The sequence below is a fragment of the Rhinoderma darwinii genome, chromosome 4, assembly GCF_050947455.1.
Source record: "Rhinoderma darwinii isolate aRhiDar2 chromosome 4, aRhiDar2.hap1, whole genome shotgun sequence".
Classification (NCBI taxonomy): Eukaryota; Metazoa; Chordata; class Amphibia; order Anura; family Rhinodermatidae; genus Rhinoderma; species Rhinoderma darwinii.
In genome coordinates, this window is record NC_134690.1 from 49,701,575 (window position 1) to 49,724,457 (window position 22,883).

A 22,883-nucleotide genomic window follows, 5' to 3' on the forward strand; every position below is an offset into this window, starting at 1 on the left:
TTTGTATTTTTTAAATGCCCTTTTTTTGTCATGTATTGCCCCTTTCACAGAAGGTGTAAGCCATGTGGGGTTTAATTTGAGTCGTTTATACTTGTTACCTATAGGAATAAATTTTGCACTATAATAACTCAAAGTAGATTTGAAAATCTCCCATTTATCATTTGTCCCATTATTTGACATTAGTTCTTCCCAGTCCATATCCTGAATTGCAGCCCTCATCCTGGGGAAATTGGCTTTCTTAAAATTAAATGTTTTTGCCCTCCCAGCCTGCGTTTGTTTTTTACAGTATAGGTAAAATGTAACTATATTATGATCACTGTTACCGAGGTTTTCACGAACATTGACATTCCCAACAAGATCTGCATTATTAGAAATGACCAGATCCAACAGAGCTTCACCTCTAGTCGGGTCTTCCACAAACTGGCCCATAAAATTTTCCTGCAACAGGTTGAGGAAATGTCTCCCCTTTGCAGTTGAAGCTGAACCATGACACCAATTAATATCCCGGAAATTAAAATCTCCCATTATCACTACAGTACCCGCCTGTGCAGCCCGCTCCATCTGTTTATATAGCTGACCTTCCATCTCCTCAGTTATATTGGGGGGTCTATAGATTACACCAAAAGTAATTTTTTCAGTGTTTACCTCCCTTTCTAGTTCCACCCACAAGGTTTCAACCTCCTCACAGTATTCACCCACTATTGTCTCTTTCACACTCGCCTTCATATCATTTCTCACATACAAACATACACCACCACCTTTCCTATTTGTCCTGTCTTTCCGAAAAAGTGTAAAACCCTGTAGATTTACAGCCAAGTCATGTGAAGAGTCCAGCCATGTTTCAGCAACACCAACTATATCTATATTTTCTTCCAGTATCAAGGCCTCCAGCTCCCCCATTTTGCTTGCTAGACTTCTGGCATTTGTGAACATACACTTTAACTTGCCTGTCAGTTTTTCACTTTTATTATCAGAAATGTGATTTGACATTAATCGGGCCTTTTTATTTACACTGATGTTTTGTAACGAAAGGATCTCCTTATCTTGTTGTCTAGTCCTCTCCCCACATTCTGTTTCTCCCCCCACCAATATAGTCTGACCCCTCTCTAACCTGGCTACCCCTTTTTTTTTCTACATTGACCTCCCTCCTCAGCCCTAGTTTAAATAATCCGCCACCCCAGCTAGAATTCTCTCCCCCAGCACAGCGGACCCCTTCCATTTAGGTGCAAATCATCTGCAGAATACAGTTTGTACCCCAATGAAAAGTCAGCCCAGTGCTCTAGGAACCCAAATCCTTCTCCTCTACACCAAGACTTCAGCCATGCATTTAACTCCCTGAGCTCCCGCTGTCTTTCCTGTGATGCGCATGGCACAAGCAGTATTCCTGAGAATACTACTTTGGAGGTCCTTCCCTTCACCTTGTAGCCTAGTTCTTTAAAATTATTCTTAAGGCTCCTCCACCTACCATTTATTCTATCGATGGTACCGACATGGACCACGACAGCTGGATCATCACCAGCCCCTCCCAGCAATTTGTCCACCCGTTCCACCACATACAGAACCCTGGCACCAGGGAGACAGCAAACCATTCGGTTGAGGTGGTCTTGGCGACAAATTATTCTATCCGTCTTCCTGATTATAGAATCCCCTACGACTATCAATTGTCTTGGCTTACCTGAATTACCATCCCGCCGACTACTAGCTGGGCTGTTCTCCCGGCTGTTAGGGAGATCAGTATCCACTAGGGCTGCCATTTCTGAGACTGACACCCCCGCATCATCACCCAACTTGGCAATTTTGCCTGGAATGTCAGAAACCGGATCGGCCTTCCTTTTCTTTGACCCCTTTCTACTGCCCCTAACTACATTAACTCAGCTACTTACCTGATCCTGCTCACCCATGTCTTTACCCTCCAGTTGTAACCCACTAACTGCATGCTCCGTGAGCAGCAAGCTCAGCTCAAGATTGTCTATCCTCCTCAGTGTTGCATTCTGCTCCTCCAGATCTCTAATGCGAGCTTCCAGGTGAACAACATGCTCACATCTGCCACAGAGATATTCACCCTGGAACTCCGGCTCCAGTCGTGCATACATATGGCAAGAAATAAATATACCCTCATCAACACATACACTATATGGACAAAAGTATTGGGACACACCTCTTAATCATTGAATTAATGTGTTTCATTCAGTCCCATTACCACAGGTGTATAAAATCCAGCACTTTGCCATGCAGTCGCCTTTACCAACATTTGTGAATGAATGGGTCATTCTAAAGAGCTCGTTGAATTCCAGCGTGGTCCTGTAATAGGACGTCACCGTTGTAACAAGTCAGTTCGTGAAATGTCTTCCCTCCTAGATATTCCACCATCAACTGTGAGTGATATTATTGTAAAGTGGTTAAGGAACCCCTGCAACTCAGCCATGAAGTGCAGACCATGTAAAGTTACAGAGCGGGGGCGCCGAGTGCTGAGGCGCATATTGCATACTAGTCGCCAACACTCTGCTGACTCAATAACTGCAGAAATACAAAGCTCCTCTGGCATTAACATCCGGACAAGAAGTGCGCGCCAAGAGCTTCATGACATGGGTTTCCATAGCCGAGCAGCTGCATGCCAGCCTTACATCACCAAGCACAATGCCAAGTGTCGGACGGAGTGGTGTAAAGCCGCCGCCACTGGACTCTGGAGCAGCAGAAACGTGTTTTGTGAAGTGATGAAGCACGCTTCTCTATCTGGCAGTCTGATGAACGAGTCTGGGTTTGGTGAATGCCAGGAGAACGTTACCTGCCTGACTGCATTGTGCCAACTGTAAAGTTTGGTAGAGGAGGGATAATGGTATGGGGTTGTTTTTCTGGGGTTGGCCTCTTAGTTCCAGTGAAGAACAGTTTGTGGTTCAGCCCTTTTCTGTTCCAGCATGACTCTGCCCCAGTGCACAAAGCAAGGTCCATAAAGACATGGTGGGTGAGTTCAGTGTGAAAGAACTTGACTGGTTCACACAGAGCCCTCACCTCAACCCCATCCAACATCTTTGGGGTGATCTATAACGGAGATTGCGAGTCAGGCCCTCTCCTCCAACATCAGTGTCTGACCTCACAAATGATCTTCTGGATGAATCAACAAAAATGCCCACAGACACCCTCCAAAATCTTGTAGAAAAACTACCCAGAAGAGTGGAAGCTGTTTAAGATGCAAACAGGGAACCAACGCCATATTAATGTCTATGCATATAGAGTGGGATTTCATGGAAACTGCTGTAGGTGTAATGTGGAGGTGTCCCAATACTTTTATCTGTATAGTATATAATGCTCTGATTAAATTTAGTAATAAACTGCAATGTAAGGAAGGAAATAAGTGACACGTTATATATAAAACACAATCAAAACCATTCCATAGATATTATACAGGAGACAAATTGGGCGTTAATTATATTGGCTATGAAGGCAACAGACGGCGGATGCCAGGAGTAATAGTGAGATGATGATAATGATGTGGACTATTGGAAAGAAACCAGAGCGTTGTATTCTCATGGTCCAGTGAGCACAGACATTATATAGCAAATATTTTAATCAACAATGAGCTGAGCTGGACTCGTGTCAACATCCTACAGACAAACATATGTGCCAAGTGAGTCGTACTGAGTGTATGCTTATGTTATATGAACACAGTATAACCACAAGTATATATATCATACCATGTGTACATAGAATTGGATCAGAATCAGAAAAGAACAATGAACATAAAAATTATTACAATTTGTACTATTAAAGAGGTCGTCCAGTTTAAAAAAGCCCATTTTCATATAACCTCAAGGAATCAAGGAATTCTGGGTTAACAGAAGGGGGGTGCTCTCTACAGAGTCCCCTATCTCTTGGCCAGAATGGAGAGTGGTTACAAGGAGCGTTTCCTGCTCTGGAGGACCTGTCCTCTCCTGCTTTACACAGACAATCAATTGATTTGAATTGGCACTGTGTAATGCTTAATTTCTCCTGTGGTGGCGCTGCAGGAAAATTGAACACTTACTGTCAGGATTCCACACAAATTACAGCTCATCGCTGGGGGTCCCAGCAGGGTGACACTTTGTGATCTGCTTATTGTCAATGAACCTTCCAACTAGATGGATTTTCCAAAGTGTAGCACCCCTTTAAGAGGCCTCAAGTCAGTTTGGACAGGGTACTTTATTAACAGTGTACCTCGAGAATATCCTACAGATGTTGCAAGTGGTAATTTGACAAACGGTATTTACGTAATGCACCATTTTAATATTTGATGTATTATGACTGTGTAAATAGCTTTGTGTGCCATGGCACCTTACGTAAATAGAGAAGCGTGCAGTTGGTCATTTTGTCATGTTGGCACTTGCTAGATCTGTGTCTTGGGTTTAAGTCTGTAGGCTTCTTAACAGCATGTTTATGGTGTCTGTGTGTGATTGTCTCCATCCATCTTGTTCCTCTTCTATATTTTTCTCCTTCGACTTCTCCAAACATTACTGTCTTTTCAATTAAATTGGGCCTCCTCATATGTCCTCTGTTCATTTATGCTTCACGTGGAAGTGGAAGTCTGATTTTAATGTTCCACTGCCAGCATTAAAGGGAAGGTCCACCTCAACCAGTTTTTTAATTGTTACGAGTAGAAAAAAGCGAATTTCCAGAATTTTGTTTCCGGTCCGAATTGGTCAAACTGTCCGCCAGATTAAATTTGGTCTGAATAAATTAGTCGCAAATCGAAAGTGCCATGATTGCCCTGAAAAGTCTTGCGTGACACTCTGAGGTCTTCTAGGACTGTATTCAACCCCTTTCAAACTCTTAAAACGCCTAGGCACCATTAGTAATGTCAAAGTGACAGCAACATATAGAGACCGTCGCCCGAGGTCATGTGATCCTTATTCTCTGTCTACTTTTTTTCTTCTGATCTGTAAAGTGGCGGCCTCCATTTTCAGTGATTTGTGTGGGAAAAATCCCGATTGTTCCGGATTCAATAAAATCCGAAACTTTAGGAATATTCAAAATGAATTTTATTTGCGAAGAATGTATTTGCTCATCTCTAGTTATAAGGCATGAAAATGAAAAACTAAGCAACTTTGCAAATAGTCTTAATTATAAATCTATTGTTTTGTGTCTGCAGCTCCTATGTAGATCTCTGTGTTTCCATGGTAACAAACTACAAACAAACTTAATATAGTCTGGTTCTGAGGTCATATTGCCATCCATCTGTCCACACTTCTTGCTAGCCTAATAAAAATAAGTTAGTAAGACGTAGGGGACAGATGGAAGAAAGTATAACTGCAGGATCAAACTACACAGAGTAAAGGAAGACTTGACAAAGCATGGAAGCATACAAAACGCCATAGGCCAGTTTTACTCCACATCATAAGATTGCTTTTTACTTTTACTGGAATGAAGAAGTTTTCTACAGCTGGTGTCTCCACTTCTTTCCTTCTCCCTGTGATCTCTTCTGTTTGTGTCCCCCGGGATGGCACTCTCTACACTCCCCAGTAGACACAGCCTCTCTCTCTCCTGGCGATTTTTGGGAATGTGCCACCTCCTCCAGCCCTCCCAAAAATTATACAAAAATAGCAGCAAAATTGTGGGATATAAAACATAACTTTTAATGATAATTGACTAAAAAAAAACATTAGATAGTACCAGAAAGTAAAAAAAGCCAAACTGGGTTGCAAACAAACCAACAAATGTCAGGAAAAGTTAAAGTGTAGCTAAACGTTTGACAATCTTCTGACATGTCATAGTGACATGTCAGAAGTTTGGATTGGTGGGGGTCCGAGCACTGAGACCCCACCAATCGCTAGAACGAAGCAGCTGAGGCCCTCGTGTGAGCGCTCAGCTGCTTCGTGTCTGTTCGGCTTTTTCCGGGAAAGCCGATGTATCGGAGTACGGGCTCATAGACCTTCTATTGAGTCTGTACACGATACATTTATTTCCGGAAAAAGCCGAACAGACACGAAGCGGCTGAGCGCTCACACGAGCATTTCAGCTGCTTCATTCCAGCGATTGGTGGGGGTCTCAGTGCTCGGACGTTTATCAAACTTTTAGCTACACTTTAAATTTCTAGATAAAAAAAAACACACCATACTGCATACATAGTGAAGGTACAGAGTGCATATCAGGTACCCTCAGGTTATGCAACAGAACCGGAAAAAGTATAAGAAAACCAGCAGTCCACACTGGACCGATCTAACCAAAATCTCTGAAATGCAGTAGGGTGGTTAGGGTACCGGAGGCAGGGGATCCTGTTAGGGAGACCTCTTGTTGCCAGTGTTCAGTCCAGATTGGGCATCCGAGTCTTTGGGATGTAAGCCCCAAGGTTAAGTCCCTAATCTAGACCTGTAACCTCTACCTATGCCCCTGAAAATTACTCCCGCCCTGACAAGGGCAGTACCCAAATTGTGCCCTAGTAACTGTGGCCCTGGCACTTCCCTCGACACGGAGACTCCGCAGGGGACCTAAATAAACTGTGCCACAGAGGACTCTAAGACCAGCTCCCCCCATGAGACTGGAGCTACAAAGAGGGCTCAATACATGCAGACAGCATGGTTGGCTGCTAATCTGGCTAAAAGCATCTGGCATAAGTAAGGCTTGTAGTTTTATATGGCCTCATGCCCCCAATCAGGGGCAGCGTCTGACATCAGCGCCATGGCTCTGCCACCATGTGGCTCTGGCCAGAGGCACTCAGAAGCAGGAGGTGCGGGGAGCTGTAGTCCGGAGCACTTCAGGAAGAGAAGAGCTGATGCCTGCTGCTGTGAGTCCCTGCTTGGCACCAGCTGCAGCATTCACTACAGGGAATGTATCATCAGAAAATGAAATATTTAAAGGGACACTAAGGAAGAACAAGCCACATCTCTAAGATTGTAAGTGATGGTGGGCGATGCTGCGTCATCTCCGTCTAACCAAACTGGATAAATACATTCAAATATTAGCAGATAGGTCGCATTTTGTTAAGAAAATCGATTCTTTAATTACTTTGGAATGTTTTATTGAATATGTGAACCTAATTATTGTTGTTGTTGTTGTTGATGTTTTAGTTTGCCAGGATTTGGGAAGACAAGCTGTGAAATAAACCCATTTGATTGGGATTATTCACCAGGCACAGCTGTATTGATTCAGGTCCTTCCTTATTAAAGCCCCATTGAAGTTAATTAACCAGCAGTACTTGTTTCTAATCAATATCCCTTAACATATCCAATTGTAAATTTATGTGCAGAAACTTCTAATTAAATGCTACGACCCATAACCTATATTGATATATTTATTTCTAACCCATGCGAGAAATTCAATGCATTAGACTTATTATGATCAATTTTATGATACAGAGGCACAGCATTATTTAAAATCTGATATGGCAGACCACTGGGCATCCCCATGAGGCACTGGTAGTTTAGAGGATGGCAGTGCTGAACCTCAAGTGCAGGTCTTCAGGACAGAGCAGGAAAGACCAACTAATATGTTCACATTCGAGAAAAATACTGACATTACCTATCTATAGCTCCTGTGCAAATCACAAGGACCTGGACTCAGGACTGGGATTCTAATCCAACCACATAGAGTTTGTATGTTCTCTGGTTCCCTCCTACGTGCCAAAAATATACTGATAGGTTAATTTTCTTCATATGAAGTTGGCCCTAGGAATCATGCACATGGAAATACCATGTACAGACCTATACAGCCGTGCAAAGTGGTTGCACATGGAGGTACTATAAATGTCTATGGGTCGGTGCAGGATATAATAATGCCATAGAAGCAACTAGAAGTATTATTATATATATATACTAGTATATGCTTATATATTTATATTTATCTCATATCTATCTATCTGTCTATCTATCTCTCTCTCTCTCTCTCTATCTAAATATCTATCGATCTATCTATCTATCTATCTATCTATCTATCTATCTATCTATCTATCTATCTATCTATCTATCTATCTATCTATCTATCTATCTATCTATCTATCTATCTATCTATCTATCTATCTAACTATCTATCTATCTATCTATCTATCTATCTATCTATCTATCTATCTATCTATCTATCTATCTATCTATCTATCTATCTATCTATCTATCTATCTTTCTATCTATTTATTGTCACGGCTGTGGGGTATGTGGTCCCACTAGGCCACTCCGCCGTAGCAGAGTTGCAGCTGGTCAAATGGAAAGTCTATGACAGACACCAGGGCAAAAGTACCTGCCGGACTATCGGAAGCTGGCTTGTATACAGGGGTCTCAAGCACGCGGCCCGCGGGCCGCATGCGGCCCCTGGGGCTGTCATCTGCGGCCCGCGGAACACAGAGCCGCTAGTATCGGCTCTGCTCCGAGACTCTGGAGTTCCCTGAAATCTCTGTCCACATATGAACAGCGATGTCTGGGGCTTCCCCAGAGCCGGAGTCCCGAGCAGAGTGCTGGTGTCGGCTCTGCTCCGGGACTCTGTGGAATTCCCTGACATCGCTGTCCACATATGAACAGCGATGTCTGGGGCTTCCCCAGAGCCGGAGTCCCGAGCAGAGCGCTGGTGTCGGCTCTGCTCCGGGACTCTGTGGAATTCCCTGACATCGCTGCCCATATATGGACAGTGTGTCAGGGTCTTGCCCAGAGCGGAGCAGAGCGCTGGTGTCGGCTCTGCTCCTGGACTCTGTGGAATTCCCTGACATCGCTGTCCACATATGAACAGCGATGTCTGGGGCTTCCCCAGAGCCGGAGTCCCGAGCAGAGCGCTGGTGTCGGCTCTGCTCCGGCACTCTGTGGAATTCCCTGACATCGCTGTCCACATATGAACAGCGATGTCTGGGGCTTCCCCAGAGCCGGAGTCCCGGGCAGAGCGCTTGTACAGGCTCTGCTCTGGGACTCTGTGTAATTCCCTGACATTGCTGCCCATATGTGGACAGTGTGTCAGGGTCTTCCCCATAGCGGAGTCCCGGGCAGAGCGCTAGTATAGGCTCTGCTCCGGGACGCTGCAGAATTCCCTGACCTATCTGCCCATATATGGACAGTGTGTCAGGGTCTTCCCCAGAGCGGAGTCCAGGGCAGAGCGCTAGTATCGGCTCTGCTCCGGGACTCTGTGGAATTCCCTGACATCGCTGCCAATATATGGACAGTGTGTCAGGGTCTTCCTCAGAGCGGAGTCCCGGGCAGAGCGCTATTATCGGCTCTGCTCCGGGACTCTGGGGAAGCCTCTGACATCGCTGTCCATACATCGACAATGATGTCAGGGGCTTCCCCAGAGCAGGAGTCCCAGTGATGTCAGCAGCACAGCTGGAGTCTCAGGAAGAGCCTGCTAGCGCTCTGTCTGAGACTCCAGCTCTGGGCAAGCCCCTGACATCACTGGGGCAGCCTCTACAGAGGGCACTGGAGCAGCCTCTACAGAGGGCACTGGAGCAGCCTCTACAGAGGGAAGTGGGGCAGCCTCTACAGAGGGCACTGTGGCAGCCTCTACAGAGGGCACTGTGGCGTTATCTACAAGTGGGTGTGTGACAGTATCTGAAGAGGACACTGGCATTATCTACAGAGGGCACTGTGGCCTTATCTACAGAGGGCACTGTGGCCTTATCTACAGAGGGCACTGTGGCCTTATCTACAGAGGGCACTGTGGCCTTATCTACAGAGGGCACTGTGGCCTTATCTACAGAGGGCACTGTGGCCTTATCTACAGAGGGCACTGTGGCCTTATCTACAGAGGGCACTGTGGCCTTATCTACAGAGCGCACTGTGGCCTTATCTACAGAGGGCACTGTGGCCTTATCTACAGAGGGCACTGTGGCCTTATCTACAGAGGGCACTGTGGCCTTATCTACAGAGGGCACTGTGGCCTTATCTACAGAGGGCACTGTGGCCTTATCTACAGAGCGCACTGTGGCCTTATCTACAGAGGGCACTGTGGCCTTATCTACAGAGGGCACTGTGGCCTTATCTACAGAGGGCACTGTGGCCTTATCTAGGGGTGTGTTGCATTATCCACAGAGGGCACTGCGGCAGCATCCACAGAGGGCACTGCGGCAGCATCCACAGAGGGCACTGCGGCAGCATCCACAGAGGGCACTGCGGCAGCATCCACAGAGCATCCAAAAAGGGGCTGGCCAATCTTGACATGTGTGCTAACTGAGCCGCCGGACTGCATTTAGCGACACTTAAACTGGAAAGCTGGATTGTTGAAATAAGCACGTGGAGAAATATCTAAAATTTTAAACCTAGCGCTATTATTATAGTAATGTAGTATTATTATTCTAGTAATATAGTGTTATAGTCGTTGAAATAACGAATTGATTAACAATAATTTTGTATTGTAGCAAATTTGAAAGTAATGCGACCCGACCACTTCCCATTTTTTCTATATGCGGCCCACTTACCCGGCCGAGTTTGAGACCCCTGTATTAGACTATCGGAAGCAGGATTGTGCTGGATAACCGGACTTCACTGATGTTGTCTCGGACACTGGACTTGAACACTTGACTTGACATGTACACCGGACACGGATAGTGCAGTCGTCTCGGACACTGGACATGGATAGTGCAGTCGTCTGGGACACTTGACTTGGCTTAGACAACGAACACAGATACTGTATACGGTATACGGAAATACAGGATATGGGATATAGGATACAGCTAGGGAACCTTTGCAGACAAACATTGGGAAAGACACAACATTGCTCAGGCACTGGGGAAAGGGCCAGTTTGCACAGAGATAGATGCGAACAATTATACTTGTGCGCGCGCTGGCCCTTTAAAGCTTGACAGGAGCGCGCACACCATATGGGACAGACAAGGAGGGGAAGCAGCAAGCATAGCGCGCCAACGTCCCTGGGAAGGGAGACGCCGGCGAAGAGGTACAGTCGTGCAGTTGCGGCTGCCGGTAAGAGAGGGATGCCGGCTGCGGGCATAATATCTATCTATCATTTTATATAATCTATCTATCTATCTATCTATCTATCTATCTATCTATCTATCTATCTATCTATCTATCTATCTATCTATCTATCTAATATCCTTTTTTTTAAGCACAATTTTTTTTCTCTAGTATGAAAACACTGAGTAAGGATTCGTATTGTGTTTTGTACGGACAGTGAGGTTTCTCCTCTTCCCTGCAATGGTCAGCATTTGATAGAACATGCCAAGTATGCACAATGACAGCCACCTCATCACGGCAACATCTGTCACAGGAATAAAGCGGTGGACTTTGGAAAGTATAAATGGTTATCACTTCTATTGTTCATTCTGCTGATGAATAGATTGGAGCTGTGCCCGAGCATAAGATTACTTTTTCCTGAAGACGAGCAGTTCTGTTTTTTATCATTAAATATTGTTGCTGTAAACAGGCGACTGAAGAGTTATATTACAGAGAAAACGTTCAGAATTCTACTATAACACAATGTCTGGTTTTATAAATCTTAGGATCTTGAGAACAAATGTGATTATATAAAAAATGTGTCCTGGAACTAGTATTTTAGAGAAAATTCCATAACGATGGTATATATACATAACATTGTCTCATGATGTATGGGGAATATGTAGATCAGAGACCACTTATAACCGCTATTTGCCACACCCTGTTTGCGTGGAAATTACCCTTAAACGTGCCAGAAATGCCTTAATGGGGTTGTCCAAGATACCATCATATTTTCAAAAACCCCTTTAACCCCTTAAGGACACGGCCAATTTTAGCCTTGAGGACAGAGCAATTTTTTTTACATTTCCCTCTTTGCATCCCGACGCTCATAACGCTTTTATTTTTTGTACGACGTAGTTGTATGAGACTTTGTTTTTTGCGGGACGAGTTGTACTTTATGTACGTACCATTTTTTGGTACAAATACATTATCGTTTAATTTCTATAAATTTTTAATTAGATTAAAATGCAGAAAAAAAGCAGTTGTGCAGCAGTTTTAATATTTTTTTTTTTACACCATACACCGATCATCATAAATAATGTTATACATTTGTTGTACAGGTTGTTACGGTCGTGGCGATACCAAATATGTCTATATTATTTCATGTTTTGGGACTTATATTTTAAAAAGTTGATTTATTATAAAAAATGAGTGTTTCTGTGTATTTTATTTACTTTTTATTTATTTATTTACCATTATTTTTTTTTTACATTTATTAAACTTTTTTTTTTAATCCCATAAAGGGATTTATCATTTTGATTTTTATTTTGTAACTGCAATGTACTGGCATAGATCTATATGTCAGTACATTAGCCTGTTACTGATCGTACACAGGCAGTTGTTAGGGCATACCTCAGTATGCCCTAACAACAGGAAATATGTTCAGACAGCCCTGGGGTCCTTCACTGGACCCTGGGCTGTCTGGCCATATGAGTTGTGGGCTTTGATCGCGTCACAGTTATTTTCTGTGACGCGATCAATGTGCAGTCCCCTCTCCTTGAACGCCGCGATCAGCTGTCATCGCGGCGTTCAAAGGGTTAACAGCGGAGAGAAGATGTTTCTCTCCTCTCCGCTGTCAGAGCGGGGCCGTGGCTGTGTATTACAGCCGTTGCCCCGCTCTCGATCGCACACACAGAGACGGCACAGACGGCTGTCACACAGGACAAGTATGCTCGTCCTAATGCGCGAAGTGCTCGCCGCTCAGGACGAGCATACTCGTCCTGTGTCGGCAACCAGTTAATGCATGTAATTTATAAATGTAAATACATTTGTAATATACTTACATTTTCCAAAGTGGCCCCGTTTCCAGATCCTGCCGTGGGGAACTTGACAGGTGACGTCACTCTCTGCACTGGCTCTGCCGCTTTGTTGATCTTGAATTCTTTGCCGGGTATACGACACATCACTTGTCACGTGGTGTATATCGGCTGTGGCTGTATTACAGCCGTTACCCTGTTCTCGATCGCGCGCACAGACGGCTGTCACACAGGACGAGAATGCTCGTCCTAATGCGCCAAGTACTCGCCGCTCAGGGCAAGCATTCTCGTCCTGTGACGGCAACCAGTTAAGGCAGATTTGTATATACCATACCCCTGTAATGTGTTTCACGAGACAGCCCTTTGGGAATTGGGACTGTTTTGAAGTATGTAATTGGGATTCTGCTAAACACTCTGGTGTACTCTGCACATACACATAGTTGCCAACATTTGTATTTTTTTTCCAGGGACACTTAGGGTGTGGCTTCTTTGGTGGGTGTGTCTTATGTGGATGTGGCTTATCTGGTGGGAGGGGGGCGTGGCTTTCTTCCCCGAATTTCTGCATACAAATAAACAAACAAAAATGTCTGCACTAGTTTGGCTGACAACTACTATCATGAAGGAAAGGGAAACGATGATCCAGCGCATTGAAGTTTAAAATGAAACGTAAGTTTCAATTTTATTCCAAATCTAAAACAGGGAATAGCTTCCAGGTACAAAGAAATAAATCAAGAATGTTGCCTACACGTTTCAGGCGTATACTACCTCCTTCCTCATGGCTTGACTGACAACATTCTTGATTTATTTCTTTGTACCTGGAAGCTATTCCCTGTTTTAGATTTGGAATAAAATTGAAACTTACATTTCATTTTAAACTTCAATGCGCTGGATCATCGTTTCCCTTTCTTTCCTGCTTCAACACCGCGTGCCGTCGCAGCGATCCTGGCGCTGTCTGCAGTTGAAACCTGCTAAATGGTGAGCCTGAGGATTCCTCCTTACATTTCTTGAACTACTATCGTGGCTAGTATCTCTTTAGTTATCCAATTGTTTACAAGTAGGTGATGCCTCACTTTATCACTAGGGCTAGGTAATATGTGCTGTCCTCTACTAGTAGTGTGAAAACCAGCGTAGATAGTGCCACACTCAGTGCCCCCTGTAGATGGTGTTTCACAATGCCCCCATTAGATAGTGCCACACACAGTGTCCCTTGAAGATATTGCCACACACCTCTTGCTGTCGATAATGCCACAGTGCCCACTGTAGATAGTGCCACATGGCCCCCCTGTAGATAGTGCCACAGTGCCTTTTGTAGATAGTACCACACCCCCTGTAGATAAAGCTGCACATCCCATTTGTATATAGAGCTACACAGCAACCCTTTAGATTGCGCCACACAACCCGATTTAGATAGTGCTATACTGCCCTCTGTAGATAGTGCCACATGGCCCCCTGTAGATTGTGCCACAGTGCCCTCTGTAGATAATGCAACAGTGCCTTTAGTAGATTGTGCCACACACCCCTGTAGTTAGAGCCCACAGCCCATTTGTATATAGAGCTAGACAGCCCCACTGTAGATTGTGCCACATATATGGACAGTGACGTCAGTGGCTCTTCCAGGATAGGAATCCTCGGCCAGATCATTGGCAACGCCCTGGTTGGGGATTCCAATCCTAGAGGGAGCCCCAATGGAGCTATCTACAGGAAGGGGGGTGTAGCACTGTTGACAGGGTGGGGTGTGTGGGGCGCTATCTATAGGGGGTGGTACTTTCTACAGGCGGTTATGTGGGGTGCTATCTACAGGGGGGTAGCACTATCTACAGGGGTGTGTGTTGCACTTTCTACAGGGGACTGTGTGAAATGCTATCTACAGGGGGGTGGCACTTTCTACAGGGGGTGCGTGAGGCACTATCTACAGGGCATTCTGGTCCAGGAGGAGCCCCTTACCTCACTGTCCATATATGGACATTGACGTGAGGGGCTACATCTAGGAGCGGAATCCTCGACCAGAGTGTGGGCAATTCTCTGTACGGGAATTCCGCTCCTGCAGGGCAGGGAGCGGATAGTTTCTTGCTCTGCAATTATATTCAATTGTATTGTTGTTGTTTTTTTGCCTTCCTCTGGATAAACATAGCAGGAGAATAGGCGGAACAAGATGGACTTGTGTCTTTTTTCAGCCTCACATTCTATGTTTTTATGTTACATTTGTTTCCATTCCTTGTAGAGACATTTTTAGCGCTGCAGCTTTTATCATATGTGTTGCAATATCTAATGTTCCCTCAAGACCAGAAATACCTTTTATTTCCACCATCCTTGGAGGAAAAAATCTCCACAATCCACTATTGCATCCAAACAACGACAACACCAAAAAATTTATAGAACAATGAAGACTTGACCAGTGGATTTACTGAGACAATGAGCTGTTTAGTCTTCAAGGATGTTTAGGATGTGAAGAACTATTGTAATTCTCTAGATTCAACTCCATCATATTCATTACTTCTGTTGCTTGGTTCTGTATGAAAACATTTCTTCAATAAAAAATAGAATTTGACGAATAATTTGTAGTATGCCTTTTATTACATCCAGGGCTGTGTTTTATGACTTAAACATAGCTGTTTCATGATCTCCTTATAGAGAGCTATTACACCCGGTGGGGAGAGTCAATCTCATATTGTTAACTGAATGAAATGAACAATGAATGATTTTCCATAAGGATCAGGCCACACAATGGCTATGAGTAGAGATGAGCGAACTTATCAAAAGTTCGGTTCGGCTAGTTCGCCGAATTTCACAAAAAAGTTCGGTTCGGACCGAACTAGTTCTGACCGAACCTGTCACTTCCGTGCGCCGAGCATGCTACTGTCCAGGGTGCTGATAGAGTTAATGGGCTGCACTAACTCTTTCAGCAACCTTCACAGTACATGCTCGGCGCGCGGAAAATACCATTTAAATGTAATAAAAAAATAAAAATTATACGTTCGTACTTACTTTCCTCCTGTCCGGCCTCCAGCGATGACGTTTCATCCCTTTCGCCGCTGCAGCCAATCACAGGCTGTAGTGGCGGTCACGCACGTCAGGATGACGCTTCATAACACGTGACCGCCTCTGCAGCCAATCACAGGCTGCAGCGGCGACATGAATGAAACGTCATCGCTGGAGGCCGGACAGGAGGAAAGTAAGTATGAACGTATTATTATTATTTTTTGGCATGTATGTATGTTGGCATGTATGTATGTATGTTGGCATGTATGTATGTTGTCATGTATGTATGTATGTATATCTGTGCATGTATGTTGGCATGTATGTATATATGTGCATGTTTGTATGTATATTTGCATGTATATATTTGCATGTATGTATGTATGTTTGCATGTATGTATTTTTGCATGTATGTTGTCATGTATGTATGTATGTATGTATGTTGTCATGTATGTATATATGTGCATGTGTGTATGTATATTTGTATGTATGTATGTATGTTTGCATGTATGTTTGCATGAATGTATGTTTGCATGTATGTATGCATGTTTGTATGTATATTTGCATGTGTGTATATATATATATATATGTATGTATGTTGTCATGTATGTATGTATGTTGTCATGTATGTATATATGTGCATGTATGTTGGCATGTATGTATATATGTGCATGTGTGTATGTATGTATATTTGCATGTATGTATGTTGTCATGTATGTATGTATATATGTGCATGTATGTTTGCATGTATGTTGGCATGTATGTATACATGTGCATGTATATATGTTTGCATGTGTGTATGTATGTTTGCATGTATGTATGTTTGCATGTATGTATGTTGTCATGTATGTTTGTATGTATGTTGTCATGTATGTATGTATATATGTGCATGTATGTATGTTTGCATGTTTTTATTTTTGCATGTATGTTTGCATGTATGTTTATATATATGTGCATGTATGTAATTATGTTTGCATGTATTTATGTTTGCATGTATATTTGTGCATGCTTGTATATATGTATGTATGTATGTATCTTTGCATGTTTGTTTGTATGTATGTATGTTTTCATGTGTGTGTGTATGCATGTATGTATGATAGTTTGCATGTATATATGTGTGTATGTTTGCATGTATATATGTGCATGCTTGTATATATGTATGTTTGTATATATGTATGTATGTATATTTGTATATATGTATGTATGGCCATGTATGATACTGTCTGCTGGCGCCCTGTATCTAAGTCAACTTCACGGCAGGCTGTATGTTTGTATATATGTATGTATGTATATTTGTATATATGTATGTATGGCCATGTATGATACTGTCTGCTGGCGCCCTGTATCTAAGTCAACTTCACGGCAGGCTTCTTACATGGTATAACAGTCAGTATCACACATTAAACTGAATCTAAGCCTACGACATGTTTTATTTCATTATTTTATTTTTTTACAGGTTTGGTGTTTGGACTACGTCGGTTTCAAGGACTACTTAGATGACGGTTTTTTTTTGTACAATAAAATGGTTAATGAGGGTTGTGTTGGGGGTGCTTTATTTCAATAAAATATTTTATCTATATCTTTGTCTTTTCAAATTTTATTATTACCACTTTAGTAATGGCCGCTGTCTGAGTGACAACATCCATTACTAAGGCGAGGCTTAGTGTTAGCCGGTGCAGAGGCTAACACTAACCACCATTATTACCCCGGTACCCAAAACCACCAGGGGTGCCGGGAAGAGCCAGGTACGATCCAGTACCCGACCATCTGTTGTGATGGTCGGGCCCTGGGGCGGCCGCAGGCTGGTATTATGAGGCTGGGAAGGGCCAAAAACAGTGGACCTTCCCACCCTTGTAATGCTAGGCTGCTGCTGCTGTGTTGTATCTGGCTGGTTATAAAAGTGGGGGGGACCCCACGTCATTTTTTTAAATTATTTATTTATTTACTTTTTTTTTTTTAAAAAGACATGGGGTTCCACCCAATTTATCATAACCAGCCACATACAACAGTGTTATTAGCCTGGGAATGGACAAAACCAGTGGCCCTTCCCACCCATGTAATGCCAGACTGCTGCGGCCTTGTATATGGCTGGTTATTAAAAATGTGGGGGACCCGTCTATTGCTAAATTTGTTAAATTCCCAAAAAAAAACGACGTGGGGGTCCCCCCCATTTTTATAACCAGCCCGATACAACACAGCAGCAGCAGCCTAGCATTACAAGGGTGGGAAGGTCCACTGATTTTGGCCCTTCCCAGCCTCATAATACCAGCCTACGGCCGCCCCAGTACCCGACCATCACAACAGATGGTCGGGTACTGGATCGTACCAAGCTCTTCCCGGCACCCCTGGTGGTGGTGGGTACCGGGGTAATAATGGGTGGTTAGTGCTAGCCTCTGCACCGGCTAACACTAAGTACCGCCTTAATAATGGACGCTGTCAATCAGCCAACTGCCATTATCTAGGCACTAATAAAGTTTAAAAAAAAACACAAAGACAATTCTTTTTTATTGAAATAAGAAATCCCCAACAAAACCCTCGTTAACCATTTTATTAAAATTTGAAAAAACGCAGATCTACGCAGTAGTCCAACGAATCGAAGATGTAGTCCAATCGGTACATCAAAATCTGCAACAACATAAAAAAACAGTTATCAATGTGAACAATACCAATACTTCTACTCACATATATACACGCACGCACACACAAACAACCATACACAGACACACACATATATACACAAACACAACAAGATATACACACACACATAAACAGACAAACACACACATATACACGAACTCACACATATACAAACAAAAACACACATATCCAAACACACACACACACACACACACACACACAGTTATACACACATACACGAACACATATACACAAACACATATACAAACAAAAACACACATACCCAAACACACATATACACAAACACACCCATATATACACACAAACACACACCCATATACACACATATACACATATACAAAAACACACACAAACATCTACACACAAACATATACACAAATACACCCATATATACACAAACATATACACAAAACACATATACACAAACACACCCATATATACACACACACATATAAAAACAAAAACAGACAAAGTCACATACCCAAACACACATATATACACAAACACACACATACACAAACACGGTTTCTTTTAAATGCTGCTGGGGAACCCGCTCGATCCACTATATAAGGCTGCGCTACAGTGCAGCATTTAAAAGAAACAGGATCCTGACCCGTCCATAGAGTTTAAGGCAGCACAGAGTATTTCAGGAGATGAGCGTGCAGATTCAGTGCTGCTGCGAACTCTGCTCTTACCATTACGTAGCTCTCAGTCTGTTACCTCTCCTCCACTCCTGTCCTCCAGAACACCTTCACATGATTGGCAAGTCACCACGTAATGGTAAGAGCAGAGTTCACAGCAGCACAGAGTATTTCAGGAGATGAGCGTGCGGATCTTGTGCGGGGTGGTGACTTGCCAATCATGTGAAGGTGTTATTGAGGACAGGAGTGGAGGAGAGGTAACAGACTGAGCTACGTAATGGTAAGAGCAGAGTTCACAGCAGCACTGAATCTGCACGCTCCTCTCCTGAAATACTCTGTGCTGCTGTGAACTCTGTTCTTACCATTACGTAGCTCAGTCTGTTACATCTCCTCCACTCCTGTCCTCTATAACACGTTCACATGATTGGCAAGTCACCACCACGCACAAGATCCGCACGCTCATCTCCTGAAATACTCTGTACTGCTGTGAACTCTGCTCTTACCATTACGTGGTGACTTGCCAATCATGTGAAGGTGTTCTTGAGGACAGGAGTGGAGGAGAGATAACAGACTGAGAGCTACGTAATGGTAAGAGCAGAGTTCACAACAGCACTGAATCTGCACGCTCATCTCCTGAAATACTCTGTGCTGCCTTAAACTCTGTGGACAGGTCAGGATCCTGTTTCTTTTAAATGCTGCACTGTAGCGTAGCCTTATATAGTGGATCGAGCGGGTTCCCTAGCAGCATTTAAAAGAAACAGGATCCTGACCTGTCCACAGAGTTTAAGGCAGCACAGATTATTTCAGGAGATGAGCACGGGCAGCCGTTCGTTTTTCCGAGCCGTGCTCCCATTATGCACACGACCGTAAAAACACCCGTTATTGCGGGTTGTAATTACGACCCGCAATAACGGGCTCATAGACTTCTGTTACCCACGGGTACCTTTCCGTATTCTCACGGGAAGGTGCCCGTGCCGTTAAAAAAATAGAACATGTTCTATTTTTCTATTTTACGGGCCGTGCTGCTATAATTATAATGACAGCACGGTTCACAAAAGCGGCCGGCTGCCCCTGGCCGGCCGGCCGTGCTCGTAGTTACGAGTCGTAATTACGAGCACGGCCCGTAAAATAAAAAAATAGAACATGTTCTATCTTTTTAACGGCACGGGCACCTTCCCGTGAGAAAACGGGAAGGTACCCGTGGCTAACAGAAGTCTATGGGCCCGCTATTTCGGGTCGTAATTACGACCCGTGATAACGGGTGTTTTTATGGTCGTGTGCATGAGGCCCCGTAATGACGGGTGGCTACATGTGTGCACCCGTCATTACGGCAGCGTTGCTAGGCGACGTCAGTAAGGGTATGTGCACACACACTAATTACGTCCGTAATTGACGGACGTATTTCGGCCGCAAGTACCGGACCGAACACCCTGCAGGGAGCCGGGCTCCTAGCATCATATTTATGTACGATGCTAGGAGTCCCTGCCTCTCCGTGGAACTACTGTCCCGTACTGAAAACATGATTACAGTACGGGACAGTTGTCCTGCAGAGAGGCAGGGACTCCTAGCATCGTACATAACTATGATGCTAGGAGCCCGGCTCCCTGCACTGTGTTCGGTCCGGTACTTGCGGCCGAAATACGTCCGTCATTTACGGACGTAATTAGTGTGTGTGCACATACCCTAAATAGTCACTGTCCAGGGTGTTGAAAGAGTTAACTGATCGGCAGTAACTGTTTCAGTACCCTGGACAGTGACTACCGATCACAGTACCTGTAAAAAAAAAGACGTTCATACTTACCGAGAACTTTCTGCTTCCTCCAGTCCGGTCTCCTGGCCGTTGCCTTGGTGACGCGTCCCTCTCGACATCCGGCCCGACATTCCTTGATGACGATGCAGCCCATGTGAGCGCTGCAGCCAATCACAGGCTGCCGCGGCCTCTGCAGCCAATCACAGGCTGCAGAGGCCTCTGCAGCCAATCACAGGCTGCCGCGTCAGAAAAGGTCGGACTGGAGGAAGAAGAGGGACTCGTCAACAAGACAACGACCGGGTACGTATGAAATGCTTTTTATTTTATTTTTAATCAGCAGCCTCTTTTCTCTATCAGTGACTGATAGAGATAAGTGGCTGCCGATTTGTATAATGTTTTTGACCGGGTTCGGTCAAAACGGGTTCGGCCGAACCCGGTGAAGTTCGGATTCGCTGCGAACCGAACTTTACCGGAAGTTCGGACCGAAACCGGGTTCGGTTGTCCCGGTTCGCTCATCTCTAGCTATGAGCCATAAATCCCAGGACACAAGGTGAGAATTGCTGTAAAAATCCCTTGCACAATGCAAATTTTGTGATGGTTGCAAGCTTGATTCGATGCCAAAAGTAACAATTCAGTCACATTGCATCCCGTATGTTTTCACAGTATGTATGCTCAGGGCCGCCATCAGGAATTTCTGGTCCCCATACAGCCAAGATATCAGGGCCCCCCTCCATTACCAGGGGTGGACAACGGAAAGTGTGGCGCTCATGATTGTACGTTATACGCGTTAACCGATTTTGGTGCGGATGTCAATTACAGTGAAGGAAACCATGGAGCAGGCAGTGACCGGTTGATGCCATGGATTTTGTTCAATTTAGCCAAAACATATCCCACTGTATGGCATATAGTGGGATACGTCGTCCGGGGAGTGGAGCTTTCCCAGGGCTGGAGTCCACGGGGCAAATATTCTACTAGCGCTTTGCTTAGGGACTCTGGGGCTGTTCCTTATGTCCATATATGTTAGGCTTTGTTCACATCTGCGTCGGGACTCCGTTCATGGTTTCCGTCTGACTCTTCCGTCAGGGGAACCCATGAATGGAAACCAAATTGAAACAAACCATAAATCATAGCTTTCCATCTGTATTATCATTGATTTTAATGGTAACGCATCAGTTGCAATTGGTTTCCATTTGTCTCCATTCTGTAAGGTTTCTGTTGTCTTGACGGAATTAATAGCGCAGTTAACTGCGCGGTTGTGATTAATTTTTTTTAACTGCACCTCAAACGCTACATGTGAATATACCCTTCCCCGCACAAAAACTGTAACTAAACTTTTCCCTCGCATAACATCTACAGCAAAGCCCCCCTACCCTACACAAATGAACTACAAGGGTCTCTTCACATGTCGAGGCCAAATCATGTTTTTTGCAACAGTTTTTGTAAAATTGCTTTATAACCATGTCATTTGCCATGGTTGTGCGAACATCTCTGAAAAAAAAACCCAAAAAACAGTATGACCGTAACCTGCTAAATATGCGTAATATGCTAAATAACTTCCAACACACATGGCATTTACAGTCAAATCCCCCCTCCCCCACAAAAAATTTTTTATTTAAAGACTACAGCCGCTACACCTCTGAAAACTTTTTTTTTTTAAATAAAAATATGTATCAGTGTGTTTTGTGCAGCTTTGCAATTACATTTTATTCCTAATAATTTTAACTTTTTGAGATACAGCTGCTTTATATCCTGTATACAGACCACCTGTATCGTGCGATGAAACCTGTATCCTTCAGGTCAGCGGGACTAAGGGACAGCGGATCCTGCGTGTCTCCAACACGCAGGATCGAGCTATTATACTGGGTTCCCACTGGTCGAATACGCTGCATAAAAATCACGCAGCGTGTCCGACCTGAAACCCGCAGGACATTCCGTCCGAAAAATCGCACCACATTGTGGTGGGGTTTTTCGGACGGATATTCCTCTGCGCAAAAAAACGCTCATACTTACCCCCTCCTCTGACGTCCGCTCCGGCCTCCCTGGATGAGGTTGCAGGCCATGTGACGCTGCAGCCTGTGATTGGCTGCAGCGGTCACATGGGATGCAACGTCATCCCAGGAGGCCGGACTGCAGGAAGAAGGACATGATTTAAATTCCGCACCGCAGGTCAATATATTAATGTTTATGCCACTTTTTTTTCCGCAGCGTGGGC